This window comes from Cygnus olor, chromosome 11 (genome assembly GCF_009769625.2).
Source record: "Cygnus olor isolate bCygOlo1 chromosome 11, bCygOlo1.pri.v2, whole genome shotgun sequence".
NCBI lineage: Eukaryota > Metazoa > Chordata > Aves > Anseriformes > Anatidae > Cygnus > Cygnus olor.
The window spans coordinates 7,060,009-7,080,591 of NC_049179.1; the positions used below are offsets into that span (position 1 = coordinate 7,060,009).

Below are 20,583 nucleotides of genomic sequence, written 5' to 3' on the forward strand. Positions count from 1 at the left end.
TTCAGTAACGGTCACTTATATCATGGACTTACAAAAAAATGCAAAATTGAGAAAGAGAAGGTGGAAAAAAAGAAAGGAAAGATTTAGTACCCTAGCACACAGCCCGGCACTATGCTTGTCCAGATCAATCATTGACATCAGTCAGAGGGCAAAACATTCACCAAAAATATCAAATTTCAGAAAAGCTATGGATTTATGTGCTGATTTATTGATACATTGTTTTAGTCCTCCAAAAAGGACTGTAATAGTCAGCAATTAACTACTACATTAACCAGGCATTATGAAGTCACTAATTGTTCTTTGGAAGAAAAGCTCCTAGGATTTATCTGCTTGTTTTCTTCATTTAAGACTTAAGGCTAAAGTTGCCAAGTTAGACACAATGCCCTGTGGCCCACGACTTGCACAAAAAGCAATACCAAGAGCATCCTGTCCGATTGCATCACACCACGCTCTGAAAGTCATGCAGAAACCCGCAACAAGGTGATTTTGATTCCCTGTATGTGGAGAGATTGATCTATGGGCAGCAAAGGATTTACTGGCAGGTTTTATTAAACAAATAGTTCTCAGTAACCTACATACATACTGTCCTCTCCTAAAGAGCACAGATCAGAAAGCCTTAAATGGAAGAGAGGAAAGATTAGTTCTCTAATGCACCTGAAACACAGGTTCTTGGGGCTTCCTGGCTGTTTGCAACGTGTCCTGCAGGTACAGTACGTATAAAGCTTAAATGCACTAGGTGACGTTGCTGTGTTGGAGCAGCAGCCTGCTAGTACAAACACGGCTCATGAGAATGAATGAGACATCAAGCCAAGGCCATTTCAAAAAGGATGACTTACCTTGTCAAAACATGCTACCACTTGATTCAGAGCATTTAATGTTTTGAAAAACAGGTGTGTTGGCAGACATCCCTTTCCTCCCATGCCGCAAGCTACAAAGACTGGGGTGTCAGTGAGCATGGAGAGTTTCTAGGCTCAGCTATGACAACACCAAATGCAGTTGCCTGCAGCCCACACTCGACAGACTGAGAGCCTGTGAACACAACACAGCTCCAAGGAGCCAGGCTGTGGAAGCACCCTGGGCATTCCCAGGGCATTCCTCCCCCAGCCCCGGCCCAGCCACACACTGCAAGGGGAGGCATCAGGGAGCAACTCCCCAATTTTGGGGGGGAGAATTCTGATGGGGAGCTGTCAGGTAGATGGCTCCTGTGACATAGGCACAGGGGTACATCAAGGATGCAAGAACAGCCTGCAAATAGCACATGCAAACATGCATTTCTGCCATCTGAATGAGCCTGGTAGTGCAAAAGCTATTTTTGCAGGATACTAATTACATCTGTATGTTGTGCTCTTTAATTATACAGCATCAAACATATTTCTCAGGGACAAATGTTGAGTTGAAGATGTGCTATTTAAGACTTGCGAGAAGTGCTTTTTAAGCAGGAAGAGATTTTAAAGGCAGAGTTGTCTCCCTCCTCTCCAGATCCTATGTGGTGAATGCCTAGTTGCTTGTATCAGCTTTCCCCTAGACTTCATTTGATGTAAGATTTGACTTGGAAATATTCCTGCTTTGGAGCAGGTTAAGACAGCCAGCCAGTCCAGGCAGCTTCGCTTAGACCCTGCAAGTAGAATATTAAATAGAAAGCTTATGAATAACAGAAGAGTATCCTAGGATTACATTTAAGTGCAATAGATTTCAGTGGTATCACTAATCAGCAACATCTAATTAGAGACGTACTGCTTTTAAACTGCTTACTGCTTCAAAAAATGTTTGAAACAGGCCATCTACTCCTAGCTCTTGCATTTGATTCTAGCATGAGTTGTCACCGTTGTTTTTGAATCTACATCCCATCTCCAGACCTGACTGGCCTTTCCCACAGGGAAAACGTTGAAGATGCTGAAGAGAGAAATAATTGAAAGAGATTATATCTGGAGTTCTTCCCAAACTGGTGGATGCCCACTGCAATAAGGAATGTTACTGTTTTCTTACACCTATGGCATTTGACCTAGACTATGCTCTTTCCTGCTCACTCAATCTATTTCACAGCAGCCAGTCCATCGACAGAATACCAACAGCAGGTGACAGAGCCTTGCCACAGAGTACCTGCTGACAAGTCCTCTTTGTGCTGAAAGTGTCAGCTCATCCAAGATCTGTGCCACCGCAAACCTTTTCATTTTCCTTTTCTATATGCTTCATTCATCATGCAACAGCAAAGGTGATGAGAAGAGTAAATAACCCGATTTATATTTTATAAGAGTGAATAACTTGGTTTATTTTACCAAGCTGTGACCTGTCAGGAAATGAGAAAATTCCATATGCAAGAGACCTTCAAACCCAAGATGACCAAGTAAACTACAAACTCCTAAGATGTATTTTGCTCTCCAATATGCCTGTGTGAGTCCACAGCCTGTAGCACAAGTGTATAAAAGCTTACTGGCTTAAATCTTTTATCTAATGTGTAGCCAGAACCACATATTAGATAAATAGTAGCTCAAAGCTTGGGTCCTGTACAAATCTGAGATACCTGATATTTTTACCATCAGGTAGGCAGCTAGAGCATTGGTCAGAACTCTATCCTCATTTGTTGACAGGTATCATCCTGTACAACCCCTTTTTCCCCTGCCTGTCTGCATGAACCATGAGCCAGATAGAGGCTGGCCAAATGTTAATTGCTGAAAATATGGTGTAAAACAGGAAAACAAAATGGTTAAAAGGATTCTGCTCTTCAGTGTTAATGTTGTTCTACGAAGCATTTTTTTCCCCTTAACTTCATTTTCCTTAATATCTGCATTATTCCTTGCATCTTTTAACAAGGCTTCTGCCATCTGAATGAATTCAGCACTTTAAGAAAGTTGGAAGGCTGGCAATTACTACCTAAACCAATGCATTTTTTCCACTTCCAGCAGTTTTTTTTTTTTAATTATTATTATTTTATTTATTTACCACTCGAGTTCTCACCAGCAGTTCCTTGTTTTGGAGACCACACATAGAAAAACACTGAAAACTAGACCCTCCACCTCAGACTGTCCTCTGCACTTCTGTGCACAGAAGAAGGACATTGCTTTCTAAAAATTTTATTTTAGAAGGACCCAGTTGCATTTCAGCAGCTGTACTGTAGTTTTCTGTACACCAATTTGTTGTGTTTCTGCAGAAGTATTTTCTGCAATGAGAAGAGTGTTCCACATTTTTACTTTCCACTTAAAAACCATGGCCTGCTAAGTCCTTGACCCTGTAAACCTTCATCCAGATCATCCATGATTACCTCACATATGCCAGAGCTCCTTATGCCCACAGACTACTTGGAGAACAGGAGTCTTGGAGAACAGAAGTAATTTTGAATATCAGTGGTAGAAAAAACAAAACCATTAATGAAACTGATACCAGTAAGTAGAATCTGATTTCAGGAACCACTAAGGAGCCCTATAGATTTCAGGTGACTGGGAGAAGCTCAGGATCTAATGGAGGTGCTGTTTGTGGTCCTAGGAAAGGAAGAAAGAAAAAGTGACATTTTTATTATCAGGAGGCAATTATCAGAAATTTCATTTAACAGAAAACTAGAAGAAAGTCACAGGATACTGTCATAATACCCAGGAAAAGCTTTGGGGATTTTGCTGCTCCTCTCCTCTCCCAAATCCTTGTGGGAAATAACTGCCATTAATGATTTATCACCAGAAAAGTAGCAAAATCGGTTAAAAATGTTTAGAGAACAACACTGGCTCACAGCAGTGCACAGGAAGAGTATGAGAAAAGCAAGGATATTCTCTGAACAAATTGCTTCCAAGTCAGGGAATCCATAGGCATAAGAGAGAACAAACAGCTTAACTACCGCTCCCAAACACAAAGCGTTTAACATATGGCCAGATATTACTGTATAAAGAAAAACAACTTGAAGCTATTGCTGTCATGCATTCCCACTGGGAAAAGTAGAAACAGGCTCATGTGACCATAAGGGATTCTCTGGCACTTGGTAAGAATTGTTGCATGGTGAGGAGCTTCGCTTAAGAGGGGAGGACACAATAAAACCCTTGGTTGTTTAGCTGCCTTATCCCCTCGAGCAAGTCTCAAGTCTGAACCCAGCCTGAGCCTCCTCCCCTGCCCCCCGGGGCTGGCAGCCTCCCTGCTGGAGCAGGCAATGGAGAACACATGGCACTGGGAACCCTCCCTCTCCACCCAAAACGCTTAAGAGAAAACAGGCTGCAATTTGCTTGCCATGCATGTTTCACACTACCCAAAAGCATGGCAGAACCAAATGCTTCAGCTGTTGGGATGTGCTTTCTGCTGCCCATACATGGAAATTAAAAAGCAATTTCCTCTGTTTTGTAACACCTGAAGGTATCTTTTGCCATTTGTTCTGTCTTAGTAAAAATAAGAAATGCAATGAAAGATGAGAAAAAATGTTTTTCCAACATCAGTTTTATAGGAGCTGCATGGAGAAGAAAGATGGGATATCAGGGAATACCTTTTCCAACCCATACTTATAGGAAGCAGAGCTCTTCCTTTGTGATCTATGGCACCGCCTCAGAGCTGAGTGTGAAACCAGACAGGTGATCAGCAGGTTTTTAATCACTAATTCAGGTGGGAGGAAAGTATAAAAAAACCTCCTGGTCAGCAGCTTTGCACTCTCTCATCTATTTGGATGCAGATGCTCAGTCATGGGTACATGTGAGTACAGGGAGGGCAGGGGCAGCCCCTCCCTGGAGGCTGTGGGGCTGGAAATACCTGGGAGCTGTTTCATTACCCAAGAGAAAATCCTATCTGTGGCCTCCAGGACAGAGACCACTTTGAGTCAGTGCTGGAGCCGTGTCTGCCTCATCAGCATTCCCCAAGCAATATGGCCAGGATCAGAAAGCCATGAGCTTGTTCCTGGTGCTTTTAAGTAAGGAAACTGAAGGCCAGCAAATTCACAGGCACCAGCAAGCATAGCTCTGGCTTCTGATAATTCTAGCTTTGAGCTGCATAGCAGCAGCAATCTCCCTCTGCACTGTTTGCTCTTCACTGTGATCAGTTGGGAAGAACAATTAAAATATTATACTCACCAATTTACTGCTCATTGCTTTAGGAAAGTTGTTCAAGTGGAAGCATTTGACAGCAGACAAAGTGGCAGCCAGGCCAGAGAAGCTTCAGCCCCCAAATACGTGACTGGTTTTGCCCATTCAGAAATCAGCCTTTTCAGGCAGTCTGAAGTCATTAACAGCTACCCCACCTCACCTGTCAGCAATTCAGCCCTTAGATTTGTCAAATCCTCTTTGCAACAACCCACTTAAGCTCTAAGAACATAATTCAAATCTCTTCTGCTTTCTGTTATACCAAAGCCCCTTAGGAGTCATGTAGAGACCTCACCTGACTCTAGCCTTAGGTCAGTTTTGTGAAGAAAATTTGCAAAATGAAATAGAGGTTTGTATGTCTTGTTAGCTTTGCTCTGGACATTCACTTTCCCCCAGACACTCCCAGGTTTTGTTTTTTGCACAATTGCAATGTTATGAGGGAGCTGTTACACCAGTTATGATATAACCCCTTCAATGATTGTTTCAGGGGTACATGACACTTCTAGGACTGTGCGGGCACAAATTTTGCCACTCTGAAAAGAGTGGGGAACAATACACTGAACACTTGGATTTTATGTTTTTGAAAAGTGGCTTTAGTGTGCTGCTCAGTGAAAGCATCAAAAGACACTTCATAAATCAGTTTAAATTAGCAGCACTTCATGTCCTCCAGGCAAAGAAACCCTTTATGGTTTATCTATATGGTAAGACATCATTAAAGGAAAACAATCTTCAGTTAATTCTGTGAGTGAATGACTGACAATAAGATGAAGGATTGATTTGATCACAGGAAATGCAAACAAATTATACCTTTAGGGGGTCAGTGAAAAGCTCAGCAGAAACTGACAGTTTGTGATGAAAATAAATCACCATCAGAACCTGGAGCCCGAGCAGCTAGGAGTCAGTGCTCCCCTCGGTTGTGTTGGATTTACCTTCGTGTAAGGCTGCTGGCTTCAGGCTTTTATTGCTTAAGTGGGAAGAGAATCACACTCCAAATACACACCATGCTAGCTCTGACCAAACTTCACAACAATAACTCCAGAGTTTCCAACAATAATGTTTCTATCCATCCCTGGTCACCTTTTGCACTAGGGCACTTGAGCTCCTCTCAAAAAATGCAGCACTTTGAGAGGAGGCTTCCTGCCAGTTCTTGTACAAGGCAATTGCTGGCATACCCTCGCTCATTTTATTCTATGTTTCTTTTGAATCATCTCATTGAAAATCTCTAACATCAAGAGCAGCAGTAATTATCCTTCTTCAGAGCTCCCAAAGTAGAGTTAATGTCTTCATTTGTCCTATATTTTTTCAGTGTCAGTCCTTTTATGAAGCATAATTCCCATGCCACCCTTTTATCTCTCCAACTAGACTTGTGCTAGTCACTTGATAAACCCATTTATCATAGTTCTTCTCACACCCAGTTCAATGCGACTCACAAAAATATTGGCCAAAGGAAGCTAGTCTAGTATACTTGGAACATTTCTTCTCAAAAAACATTTTTAAAAGCTTAGTAGATAGCATAGCCCGATTCCATCTGTTTCATCTTTTATCACTTCTCCGGCTGTGTATTACACCATGCTCCAGAATTCTATTTTCTTCCTCTCCTAGAAGTCAAATGCCTGTCAGTTTCCTGACACCTTCAAATCCAGCCTGTCTTAACATATTAAATCCATTTTCTAAACCCATTCTTACAGGTTCTGCAACTATCTGAAGCAGAACAAGCAGCTAAGATAAGGCTTTGGCTGTATATGACTGATCTAGAGATCCCTCTCCTGTTACCAAATACTCTACTGCTGACATTGGAGTTTCTCTGAATCCCAGACTATTTATACAGGGCAAACTTGCCGAGTAGACCATTTTTGGACTAGCTGGAAAAGGCCTCCTAGATCTCTGAACATGATCCCTTGCTATTGCAGACACCACATTATCCAATTCCCCATCATAAACTTACACCACCTCATGAAAATAAAAGAAAAAATAAAAAAAAAAAAAAGAAAAATCAGGTTTCAGCACTATTTCTCCCAGAGGAAGCTGTTCCAGATCCCAAACACCACTGCAATCTTCTCAGGCTCAGTTTATTCACAGCCACCCAGGCTCATCTATCCTGATGCTGACATTTTCCTGAACCTCACTCAGTTCTCCCCCTTCTTCCCTCCCACCAGCCTTCATCCTCTGATGCTCTACGATGGGCAACTATTTCAGCCTTTCTGTAGATAATCACAATCTTTTCTTGTAGAAGAGACTAGCCCTGTCCTTCCCTGCAATAGGAGCTCTCACTGGGGTTTTATATCAAAGAAACAGTATTCTTTGTATCTAAGGGAAACAGATATCCTAATAGATGTATTTTTCACAACTGCTTTACATTGAGTGCCCATGGAGATTTCATGATTGACTTCATACCCAAGCCACTCCCCTGAATGGCTCACATTTCATTGCAGAGGGTTTTGTTCTTGTTCCTAATTGCAAGACCATGCATTTTGCAGCTCTCAACTTTTTTTCGATCCCTTCAGTCCTAGTGGACAACAGTTCTTTTCCCCTTGTCTTAAAGAAACACTAGTTTTTCCACCCTCATCCCAATCCTCCCACATGGGATGTTTCAAGCAAAGGTTTTCTTTGTTTGAGGGAACAGGGAGAATATTTTGGTCATCAGAAATCCAAATAAACTGCTTTCTGGACAGAGGCCAGAGGAAAGCTGAGTAGGAACAGTCCATTCACAGAGCTCAAGTGAATTGCCATCAGGACTGTGCAAATGAAGAAGTATGGTCATATCATTGGTCCTTCTAAGTGCAGGTGTGAGCATGTACACATGGAGGATTTACTATGTGCAATGCAAGCCCCTAGAGAACTTGTACAGTTGCTTCACATCAGTCTCTGGACCATGAGCTGCGTGTCACTGATATAGCATGTCCAACAGCCAGGTTTACTTACAATGAACCCTGCAATGGACATGCCATTATTTCTCCAGTCAGCTTGGCACCTATAACCAGCTCCTCTAAATAGTGAGTAGTCAAAAGGAGAACATTTCAAACAAGAAAAAGAAAACATCTCACTGCTCCTAGCTGCACAGATTACTCTCATCTATAAAGATAGTAATTGCTTGAGCCAGAACTTTCTCTGTCATTCTTTTTACTCCCCTCCTTTGCCTGAATCATGATCAAATTCCTTACTGTTTGGTAACTGGATAGCAGATTGCTGGACTACAATTAAACATACATACATGGTACCACCTGCTACATGCTTTTTATTTTTGTTGGCTCTGGAACAGCTGTTGGTCTCAAATTTTGCAAATTCAGAGTGAATCTCTTTCTTGGCAAATGCTTCCGTCCTTCTGCAGGGAACCATGGCACAAACTCAGAAGAACATTAAGATAAGTGATAATGTATTACACTGGTTTTACTAGTCAAAAACTAGACATTTATTAAGTTAACTTAAGGCATAACCAAGTGACACAGAGCCACCACCACATCTGTCTGTTTTTTTTTTTTTTACAACCTTCCTCTACTTTTAGTAATACAAAATAAGCCAAACAGCTCAAAGTTTCATAAAGCAATACATAGGATATAAGATAAAGCAGCCAATGCATCAAAAACCTCCCAAAAGATGAGGTGGAAAAAACCTTATTGCTTTATCTCGAATTCCTCATTTAAAAGTGAGAGAGACAGATATATAATGCATCATTTTTATGTTTTTCAACTCAAAACTCATGTCAGTCCCTCAATCTATCAATACTAGGGGATAATTTTATCAGAACTATTAATACATATGATTTTAATTTTAGAATCTTTTGTGAAGTCAACTGCAAAATGCAGATATCAGAACTTCATTCTTCTTTAAGTTGAGAAATATTTGAAGTTATCTGGAGGAAGTAAATCAAATCGCACCATTAAAAAGCACAGAGCTGACCATACTCACTGAAATACTGGCCCTTCCCCCTTGGGAAGAGGGCGGAACACACAGACTTACCTGAAGTATATGAGCTGGGCTACAGGCAGCAGAATCCAGTCTGCAGTGTTAAGGTCACCCAAACTTGAGCTATTCACTGTTGACATGGTTCCAACTAACAAGTATAAATACACCTTACTTCACTGGAGTAGGTAGCTTTTGTTTTGGCAATTGTTTTCCCCTCAAAGACAGTGCATTTAAAAACCAAGTCCAGACTGGTGATCAGCATAACTCCCCTACTTAGAAATAGCTGTGCTTCAATGTCCAGTAGAATACTTACTATTTCCTCATTGAATTGAGGGGCAGAAGCAGTGTTTAAGCACAGAAGAGACATCTGCAAAACCTGTCTGAAAGCCAGAAAGATTTAGAGTTGTGAGACTGGTAGGCATTGTTGCCCTGTGGCCAAGTTCTGAGGCAGAATAAATTTCCACACTAAACTATGAAGCTGTAACTGACTCCCTCCACAGTCACTAATGCCCAGAAAATCTAATGCCATGCTCTCCCTCCCTTTTCTCTCCCTTGTCTAATAGCTTTGTTTTTCAAACCATAACCAGTTCATGCTCCTTCCCCCAGCACTCCGTGTTGCTGCACACCTCCAGCCACAGATGCGTTCCCAGAATGCTTCCAGCCAGCAGAGCACCTCATGACAGCCTACTTTTAAAGTCAGTGCTCGATGTCTACATACATTCTTAGGTAGCCACATGCCTTTGCCAATTTGCCACTTGAACAGCAGTTCAGACCTCACTACAATCATTGGAGACTGCATTGAGGTTGACTGAGATGCATTGCAACAAGATGGCATCCTAGAATCAAGTTTCCTAACTCTAGTCCTTCACATATTCAGAGAAATCTTCACTTTCTTCAAACACTTGCAAAGTCACCTCAACATTTTTCATTTGGCCTTTATCTCCTTGTTCTTAAGGAGCATTCTTTCCCCTATTTGGCTGAGGCCTGGCATCTGACTTACAGCTTACTAGCACTTGATTTTTACTTCCTTGAGTAACTGAAAAGCAAGTCACAGTGGAGGCCTGATGTGCAACCTAAGTGCTTGGGATGGGGAATGAAGCAGTACAACATACAGTGTCTCTGCTGCCTGAGAAGTGTTAGTTTAGGAATCATTCTTCCTGACACCCAGCAACACCACAACTTGAAGGCACTAAGATCATACAGAAACATGGTCTTCTGTATCCTACATTCCCTGATTCCATCTTGCTCTTATTAGCTCACAAGTTTGCAGTCTCAGTTTTGGGGGGGCTTTCAGCTAAGGGAAGGCACTCCACAGAGCCTGCTCTGTTACTGCAGGAGACAAACTCCTATCTCCCTAGGTAATTAAATATTTAACCACTTCAGTTTTACGAATATAAACTGATACAAAATAAAATTCAAGTAGAACTGTTCATGTAAATTGATCTAAGGATAAAATTGAATTAAATCCTTAAGGACCGCACAACATTTCTGGGCAAGCTCTGCTTCTAATTAGCATAATGGCAGTTTGGCACTTAGATTCCATTGACATAATGCTGAAGTCATCCCTAAGGCAGAATGGTTACATTTAATAGTACTGTCCAGTATCACTTGTAATTATGCAACTTCCTGATTATATAAAATGGCCCTGGCATGCTCAGCAGCGGGTAACAGAATAGGTGAGAATTATACTCAGAAAACAGTTCCTTACCCATTTAAACATTTTTTTCTCCAAACGAAAAAGGGATGCTATTATGTAAGCCTAGCTGACTTTACCTGTTTAACATTACCATGTTCATAACTCAACTATAATGCTGTTCCAGAGACATTCAATCCTGATGATAGTTGTTAAACCTGGGCATAGAAAAAATATCAGTGACACACTGCTTTATCTGAGTGATAGAAAAAAAGCAATGCGAAGAAATAACAAGCAGGTAAGGGTCATGAAGTTGCCAGTAGTTAGTGAAAGCCTGGGGGAATACATGTAACAAAGCAAACTAACATGTAGATCAATTCAGTACACATTTAAGTGTATGGATTAGTTATCACCAGACGGTGAGTATGGTATACTGTGGCACTTACATCATTCCCCAAAGCACCATAGTAAAGAAAAATCTCTCATAACATGCTAACATTCCAGCCAAATCCATCAGTATTTGGATTAACTGGAGGTGGCTATATCTGAAATTGTGTAAATAAATTTGATTTTTGAAACTGTTATATTTAGACATGCAGAAGAATCTGCAGTCTGGACTCCTGCAGAGAAACCCAAGCCTCTGGCCAGTTTAAAGGCCATGAAAGAGATCACCGTTTGGGCAAGGGAAGAATATTCCATCATATAAAGCGCAGAACAAAGAAAGTTGGATGTGAGCCACTGGAGAAACTTACTCATTGCACTCAGAAGCAATTGGAGATATTATTACAGATAATATCACAATTCTCTGGATAGAACTGTGAAAAAATAAAAGCAACATTTCTTAATGAGATTAGTCATTGATCATCTTTATCCCTTCCTTCCTCCCCTCATTGAGAGTTGGCTGCACCTGAGTCTTCTCACAAAGCCTCACAACTGATACAAGAGCCTTCTCTGCAGTTTGGATGTGTTGAATAACTCTCCTGTATGTCTACATCTCACCAGTTTTCCTCCTGTATTCATGTTAGCGTAGCAACCACATAACCACCAAGTGATTATATGAAGGTGCTTTATTCAGCGCTGGAAGCCGGGGCAGGTGCCCAAATCTGGCTTCCAGTCCCATTACATCCCGATCGTTATTTATACATTCAATATTGCATAAGGTATACATATTCATTACAGGTTGCAACATCAGCCTCGCATTCCATTCCAATTAGCTCTCCTCCCATTTGCACATGCGTGGTGCTCTCTGGTGGTCATCCAGATGAAGTAAGGAGTATTCCTCTCTGTTAAACTTTTCACCTTTCTCACTCGATGCATGCTCTCTCCGCTCCTTGGTTCTGGTTCAACTCATTTCAGCATTTTCAGGTTCTTATCAAAGGTCAGGTTGTACCTGTTCTCTCACAGGGGTCCCTTTCAAGGATTCATTTGACTGTTCGGTATACTCCCTAAATATCTTAGTATAGATAAATTTGATAATGTAAATACATTTGATAACGCTTATCTATATTTTATGACCCGTCACCTAAGAAACATTAAAACATCCATTTGGTTTTCCCCAACACTAACATTCAGACCTTAGAAGCATTCAGATTGCTGCTCTTCTGGCACAATCAAGTTTCTCCTCAGTAGTTCTGCTCATCTTTTCTATTTCATTCCATGTAAGTCGAACTATGTCCTCTACATCTAAGTCTGCCACCATTGATAAATGTTTTATCTGAAGTTTTTTATTAAAAAAAAAAACAACTTTGTGTGAAACTGCTAATTGTACACACTTCATCTGGAAGGCACAGGGAACTCAAGTCAACCACCAGAGCTGTCTCAAGGCTTCTTATCCACTTAAACTAAGTTTAACTGCCCTGAGGATGAAGTACCTGTGTTACAGTCAGAGTTAGCTGCTTCTATCACAGAAAAGTGACTAGGATTTATGAGGCCCATGTGCCTTGTTTTCCAGAAGTAGCTGCTGTTCCATTCATTCTCATCGTGGCATCACTAGTGCTGCCTTCTTTGCCTGTGTCTGGACCTAGCCCTGTCAAGCACTAAGGGATTAGCCACATTCAAAATTAAAATCCTCAACAACTCCACCTATGCCTTCTAAGTAAACACCTTCATCTCACTAGAAATTTATACATCAATAATCTTGCCTGCAAGCTTCAAATAGCAAACTGTGCATCTTTATATCCAGTATGCACCAGCCTCCATCTTGTCAGGAGTTTTAACTCTTACATCTACAGCATTATTTTCAAAAAAGTCTCACAAGTTGCCAAAGTCAGTGCTACTAATTGCTTCCCTAGTAAACAGATTACATAGAGACATACACATGCATTTGCACAGACACTTACTATATCCATAACAGAATGTGCTTGTTTTATGCTTTGTCAGTGATCATTTGTTGCAAAGGCAATTAAAAAATACAAACTACAAGCCAGATATACACAGAGGGTGTAGAATGGCATGTAAGAGCTAAAGTTTGCATCCATTTCCTACTAGGCTATGTGCCCCAGTGAAGTCTAAGCTCATGCTTAATTATTAAGGAAAGTTTACTATAATTTGAAGACCCCAAACACACTTATCTCTGAACATAAGGCTTGGTACTGCTCCTCTGCTCTGGGATACCTTTATTTCTTAGCAATTGAACATGAAATGAGTAATAGCTTGCAATCCAATGTGATATGTTCCAACAAAGAAAGCTTCAGGGATTTGTCCATACAGAAGTTGTTCAACTGATCCTTTTATGATGCTCTCATTCCCCCTTCTTCCACAGAGGAGGGCGTAAGCACACAATACAACAGACTAACCCATTCTGGAAGGAATGCAAGTCTGCACTGAAACAGTTAATTTTGCCCTTGAGGGGATAAATAAGATGAAAGAAGAACAAACTATTGCAGAAGTCATTACAACTGTAGAAAGCAAGCCATGGCTCTGTTTTCAGCAGTTGGAACAAGCTGCCTCAAGTCCAACTCCACAAAGCTCTGTCAGCTCTGGAAAGGAAGGGGTGGCTTGGCAGAAATAGTAAAGCTGATTAGGGAGTAAGGGAAAACCGCCAAATCCACAAGTCCCGATTACAATTAGTAGATTTAATAGACTTTTCTGCTATGAGATCTTTAAAATGGAGGAAAGATTAATAAACATTATCCCTGCCCTAATATATGTAGTTATCCCCACATACATTAAATGCCCCATGGCATCCCACTTCATTTGCATTACACAAGCAGCAGAAAAGGGTTGGAAATGGTCCCCGAAGGGACTACTGACTAGAGAATGGGCTTCATATCTGACACAGGGTTGGCAGCAAGGCTTCCTGCTGGAAGACAAGGGACAAGTACTTGAAATGTGGAGGATAGGAGAAGGATCAATGCCAGCTATACTCATTATGCCACCATCCAGCCTGAAGTATGGGCATCTGAACATAAATGAGGCCAGCACTTGGCAGTAAAATGCCAAGAACACAAAGGTGTCTTCCATTTAAGCATAAAATTAAGAGAGTCAGGGCTGTTACATTCATGTTCCCTCCAGACCTCAGGCATGCCAGAAGTAGTACAGTTCTCATTAATATCTGCTGTTATTATTAAAAAAGGCCATTAAATCATTACTGACAGAATACATCAACAGGAGACCACAAACAGACAGGAGATTTATTGATGCAATCATAGAAAAGGAAGCTTACTTTTGAGGAAGCAGCCTAAGAGAAGGATATGTAGGAGACAAAGGATACACTAATCTATTTTTTATAAAACTATTTCCATGTAAGTTATATTTTGTAATAATTACATGCTGTCAGTGATTTCATGTGAAGAAAGAATTTTTCATTTTGCTGAGGGAAGATCTAATATGCTATTCCCCTGGGTAAAAAGCTGATTATGTACAAATTTGATATTCAGAAGTGATTAATTACTTGGTTGCAAGTGTTCATCTTATAAACCTGGTTGGGTATGCACCAGCAGGAAAAGACATCTTCGATTAGGCAGAAGCAGAAAGAAATACACTAGCACTAGTATTTTAGAAATTCATCTGCAAAAGGGAAAATCCCATAGGATGAAGATATTTAAAGTGTTAAATATAGGCCATCCTGCTATGCTCAAAGAACACCCAGGTCAAGGTTGCTTGCTCAGCACTGGTAGGCAAGGACTCCACATGCATGCTTTTGCATAAGTTATATATAATTCTCTCCTATTTAGCTTATGGAGTGGCTCTTACCCACACAGTACTTGCACAAGCTGATCTACTTTTTTTTTCTTTTTCCAACGTTGTATTTTTTATCCAGCTCTGTGCAAATGGGTGAACTCATGTAAGGCATGAAAGTAGAAAACAGTCTACAGAGAACCTACTGCCCTCTTTATAGTAACTCCTTTGTCCCCCTAAGTCACTGATCGTCTAGTTCTATCCAGCCACTCAGTTTATGGAGTGAAATTCCAAGACAGATGTGGGAATGAAGAGCTCCTGAGCTTATTCAAAGCTTTAGCAGCCACAATAACTTCCCCTACCTTCCATCCCACTCCCCTCCCCCCCCAACATTACATTAGTATTTGTCATTTATGAGTATTTGAGTCTTTGTCAGCAATACAGTAGAATTACTTTTTAGCAAATACCCCAGTATATTTCTACCATAGATTAATCTACATTTTTATATAGGCAACACATATTACCAAGGAAAACACTACCCAACCTGTCATGCCTCCTGTTTGAGGAGGCCTCAGGTTTTGGTTCACATAAAACAAGTGCGAGAAAGCCAGAGGTCTAGAAGAAATTCGAACAAGATTCCCACAGGGTTTGGGTAGAGCTATTTTAAAAGGCCTGCAACCTGGCACAGTAGAAGTAAGCATTCAGTACAGCTTCTTTCTTGCTATGGAAAAAGCCTTTGCAGGACATATAAGCCCACATGCCCATGCTTACAGCCCCATGCACGTACCCACTAATTGCTATAAAGTTATGTATTGGGATGAGGAGGAGGAACAGAAACAGGGAAGGGATAAGGGGTTCAACAACATATGCAGCTTCTCAGCTGCCAGAATGACTGATACCTTCAGAGCACTGCCCAGCACCTTACCTTAGAGGTGGCCATCCCCAGGCAGAGCTCCCTGTTCCTGTGATTTCATTCCTTGGCTGTCCAGTGGCAGTCAGTAACGGCACCAATACCAGCTGCCTGCAGAAGCCTGGGGCCATGCCATGGAAATCCCTCTGTGACCATAAAGAGAAGACAGTAATTGAATAGAAGTTGCAGGAAAGAACAAACCTTAACTAACACTGCAGTCCCACATAAACCATAGTCATGCTAAAACACTGTGGCCCCAAAGCCAGTATCATGGGGTTTATTTTTTTCATTCCTAAAAAGTGTGCAAATAATGATTTTGAAGAGAGCTATGCTGTTTGTACACAGAGTTTACCCTGTGGGTCCAGATGTTAGTGCTTTATTAAACATACAAATTAGAGGAGATTTGCAATAAAAAATGTGACTGCTGCCAATTTTTTCTGGCAAACCTCCAGCAGGAAATATTCCTGTGTCAACTGTAGCACTCTCCTTTGGTATCATACAGACTCAGACAATGCATCTGTTGGATTCATTTCAGTATCTCCAAGTGTGCTTCATTGTTTTAAAGCATCAAAGAATTTTGCAGTTATATATCATAACAAATAATTAGTAATTCCAAACAATAAAACCACATGAGAAAAGTGACGTGCAGATGTTGCCAGCCATTGAAGGAGACTGAAAGAGAAAGGAAACAGTTGTACATTATAGTGCTTGTTATCTGAATGATTAATTTGACGAAATAGTGCTAACAACATCACTTGCTTTAAGGTGAGGATTTTTCTTTAACGCTGAAACACTGTACTTTAAGAAATCCAGCAAGAGTTACTCTATTACAGCAACAAGTTTAATGTACTGTAACATCTGGGGAACCATGGAAATAGCAATAAATTCTGTAAAATACATGGCATCACTCCAGTGCTTTATCAACATCTGCAAAATATAGGCATTTGAGAAAATATGATTTTATTGTTACAATATGAATTTCAGACAAAGCAAAAAGTTCAAGTTAATTCCATACAAGTAGAATCTGATTTAGACCAGTGTACTACTCAAGCAGTTTGGAAGACTAAATCCTATTTTGAAAATTAATACAGTATCTCCATGTGTACTTTCACAAAAACACTTTGCTCTTTCTTTGGATATGGAGAAGAAAAATAAAGGGCCAAACTTTGAAAAATAAGGGCACCTGCTAAATTAACACTTAAAAACAAGGATGAAGCATGTATAATTATTTTCCAGAGTATCTGGAGCTTGAAGAATGTTACTCACTGTTCACATTGAGAATTATCAGTTAGCTAAATGCATGTGGGTTTGTGGACAGTCACGATGCTTATTTTCTGATTTTTCCCACAGCAGTTTTGCAAACCTGGAAGCATTCATCAGATCAGATAGTTCAGCTACAAACACCAACTTTAAAAGACATTTGTCTGAAGCCATAGGGAGCTTATAAACAAAAGGCAACATCGGTTGTCTTCTGTGAGAGGTTATTACAGAAACCACCACTGTTGAGGCATTAGGATTATTCTGATGATACAGACACTGCATAAGCACAGCCAGACTGACTGGGACTCACATTTATGACCCTTCCAATCTGGGTGCTGTGCAAGATATAACTCCAAGGGAGACTAGTTTTGCTCTCAGTCTCCTGACCTCACACATTGCCAAATCTGTGTCCCATTAACTTCATCAGGACTGACATTTTCTGTGGGAACCAGATTTGAATAACAATCCTATTCTTCATGCTCTTTGAGCCCTTGAAAGTGCTCTTCCCCTTAAGATTAGGTACCAAAATGTGTTCTTTATTTTCTGCAGTCTTAGTCTTCAGTGTTCCATACCAAGAAAATTAACTCTCTAAATGCATTCTCTAGTTTATAGTGGCCAGAAGATTTTCTGCAGATATAACCACTATCACACAAGAGAAATATAATCACGAGGCTTATCTTACAGTACTGTAACTACAGAACTAAAAAGGAATTCGATGAGATCAGCTGATCCTGAATTACGGACATCATTCTGTGCCTTGTATTTAAGGCAACAAAAATTAGCAGAGCTGGGAAAAATTAGTAAGGTCATGACAAAATTGCTACAACTCTGAACACAACTTTGAACACTAAGTCTACTAAGAATACAATAAGAGAAGTACTCCATTCAGTAACACTTATTGTTAAGTATCATAGCCTAAAGTTTTCTTTCCTAAATAATTAATTCCTGGACATTACTATGCAATCTGAAGATTGAGCAATATTATAATGCCTCTTACAATTGTTATTTCAAAAGGAAGATGGATTAGTCTGGAATAAACAAAACAGCATTCACACAAGCAAGCAGTAGCATTGTTACACAAAATTCTCCCCCACCCCAGATCTTCACTGAATCCGTCTAACAGGATACATGGCACAGGTCTTACAGCTGCTGATATCTCATACCTGTATGTAGAAATGAGTGACAGGGAAGAAAGTCATAACATGCCCTGTTTATTTCTCCCTTTTGTACCTGTAATGTAAGGGCCATTCACTGCCTCTCAGCTCAGAGAGGTCTTGGGATATTGCCCAAGAACTGTAGGAACAAACTGGTAACTTGATTTAAGTCTGATTGCAACAACATGACTCAAGGTAACAGAAAGACTTAATCTTTGAGAAGCCCCTGAGGTGCCCACAATACCAGCTTTCGTTTCTTAGGCACTATTGCATCAAGAAAACATCCTTTGTGCACTCCTGGAGTTAGCAGTCATAACACCTAAAGTTTAAAATACATTACTTAGAGTACTCCTGGAAGAGAGTTAAACTATCTGAACAAACGAGGTAAATTGCCCAGTATCAAAAAGCTCAGTTAGCAGAGAGACATTTGAAGTGGAAAAAGAAAGTCCATGTACAAACACCAATTAGAAAATAGTTCGCTCAACATGAGAATAGCGTAAGTTATTTAGAAGATAGATTTGAATAAGAAATAAAAGGTAAAAAACAATATAAAGATGTCCATCAGATTTTCTGAGTCATACATGAAGTGCTAGTGATCTAATAAGGATCTAAATAAGGATACAGGAAATTATCTTTCAAGAACACACAAGACTTTCAGTCTAGCAAAGAAAAAATGTATTGTAATAATATGTATTTATTTAATATATATTTATAATATTTAACTGTATGAAGTCATATATATTACATATATATTTATAATATTTAACTGCATAAAGTTCAACAAGGCCAAGTGCCGGGTCCTGCACCTGGGGCACAACCCCAAGCAGCGCTACAGGCTGGGAAATGAGTGGTTGGAAAGCTGCCTGGCAGAGAAGGACCTGGGAGTACTGGTTGATAGTTGGCTGAATGTGAGCCAGCAGTGTGCTCAGGTGGCCAGGAAGGCCAACAGCATCCTGGCTTGTATAAGAAGCAGTGTGGCCAGCGGGGCTAGGGAAGTGATGGTCCCCCTGTACTCGGCTCTGGTGAGGCCGCACCTCGAGTACTGTGTTCAGTTTTGGGCCCCTCACTACAAGGATGTCGAGGTGCTCAAGAGAGTCCAGAGAAGGGCGACAAGGCTGGTGAGGGGTCTGGAGAACAAGTCTTACGAGGAGCGGCTGGGGGAGCTGGGATTGTTCAGCCTGGAGAAGAGGAGGCTCAGGGGCGACCTTATCGCACTCTATAGGTACCTTAAAGGAGGCTGTAGAGAGGTGGGGGTTGGTCTATTCTCCCACGTGCCTGGTGACAGGACAAGGGGGAATGGGCTAAAGTTGCGCCAGGGGAGGTTTAGGTTGGATATTAGGAGGAACTTCTTTACGGAAAGGGTTGTTAGGCATTGGAATAGGCTGCCCAGAGAAGTGGTTGAGTCACCATCCCTGGAGGTCTTTAAGAGATGTTTAGATGTAGAGCTTAGTGACATGGGTTAGTGGAGGACTTGTTAGTGTTAGGTCAGAGGTTGGACTAGATGATCTTGGAGGTCTCTTCCAACCTAGATGATTCTGTCAATATATGTAGAGTTGTAGTTTGAATAACTGCACAGCCAAAATCATGACCCCTTGGTTTACCCCGTGTTAGAGAATAATACAGGTAGAAGACAACTAAGTTCACAGCACAAACCTGGGCTAGGTCCTTAAGTAAGCCTTCTACTGGAAGGTGGAACACCAGAACCAGCTACATAGAAATACTGCATTATCTCCTACCCTGATGATTTTAGCAGTTTTCTTTTTTTTTTTTTTTAAGTGGCGTTTAAGAACCTATACACCTTGCTGTTATGTAGGGTGTTAGTTTCTTTCAGATTTCTTTTTAGTGACTGTACACTTAGTTACTATCGTATACGTTACAACAAACCTCAGGTATTTCTGCAGGCACTTGCAGGGTCTCCCTCGTATCTCTTTAGGGCCTCCCTTTGCAAAAGCATTTTCAAATAACTCACAATTGTTCAGGCTACTGATGTACAGAAGTTTGTGTTTACTACCAACATCTTACTCCTCATCTGTCTTACTCCATGTAGCATTCCTCACTACCAAGTTCATGAATAAGCTGCTTAAGAACAGTTACGTTTTATTCTATGCTTACTTAATACCTCAACAAGTTTGAACTTTCACAGGTTTAACATCAGCAATAACAGTAACCTTAGAACAATAAGGCACACATTAGTACTCTAACAATTTGAGGAATCAGTTTGTAACTATGCTATTAACTACCAGAAAGCAATAAGAGTTGCTACATCCTAAGGAAGAGCTACACACGGCAACACCTCTAACACAAAATCCTCAACACCCAGAGCCCATCCTACAACAACCTAAGAAAAAAAGCAGAGCAAACCTTAAGCTAACAGCTAAACTCAACTAAGCACTAAAGCATTAAACAACATCAGAGCAAAAACATGCATACTAAAGGAAGCTTAAAAACAAACAGAAAATTCAAAAAACAAGGCCTTATAAAGACTAACTGCCCAAGGCTGAGCTTAAATAGAGCCCCAGGACACCCAGGGTAGAGGATGCAGGGTGAAGACCCCAGGTGAGG

At 40.7% G+C, this 20,583-nt stretch overlaps 1 long non-coding RNA gene across 2 annotated transcripts; it reads right to left on the reverse strand.

The window, feature by feature from the left end:
* Positions 1-197: 197 nt before the first annotated feature.
* LOC121076238 lies at positions 198-15,980 on the reverse strand. Of its 2 annotated transcripts, none has more exons than XR_005823413.1 (3): positions 15,623-15,980; positions 3,379-3,476; positions 198-1,615 (listed from the first exon to the last, which is right to left on the reverse strand). It is a non-coding gene; the product is annotated as an uncharacterized LOC121076238 (long non-coding RNA). The 2 variants fall into 2 exon arrangements; XR_005823414.1 differs by lacking the exon at positions 15,623-15,980 and adding an exon at positions 9,259-9,932.
* Positions 15,981-20,583: the final 4,603 nt, after the last annotated feature.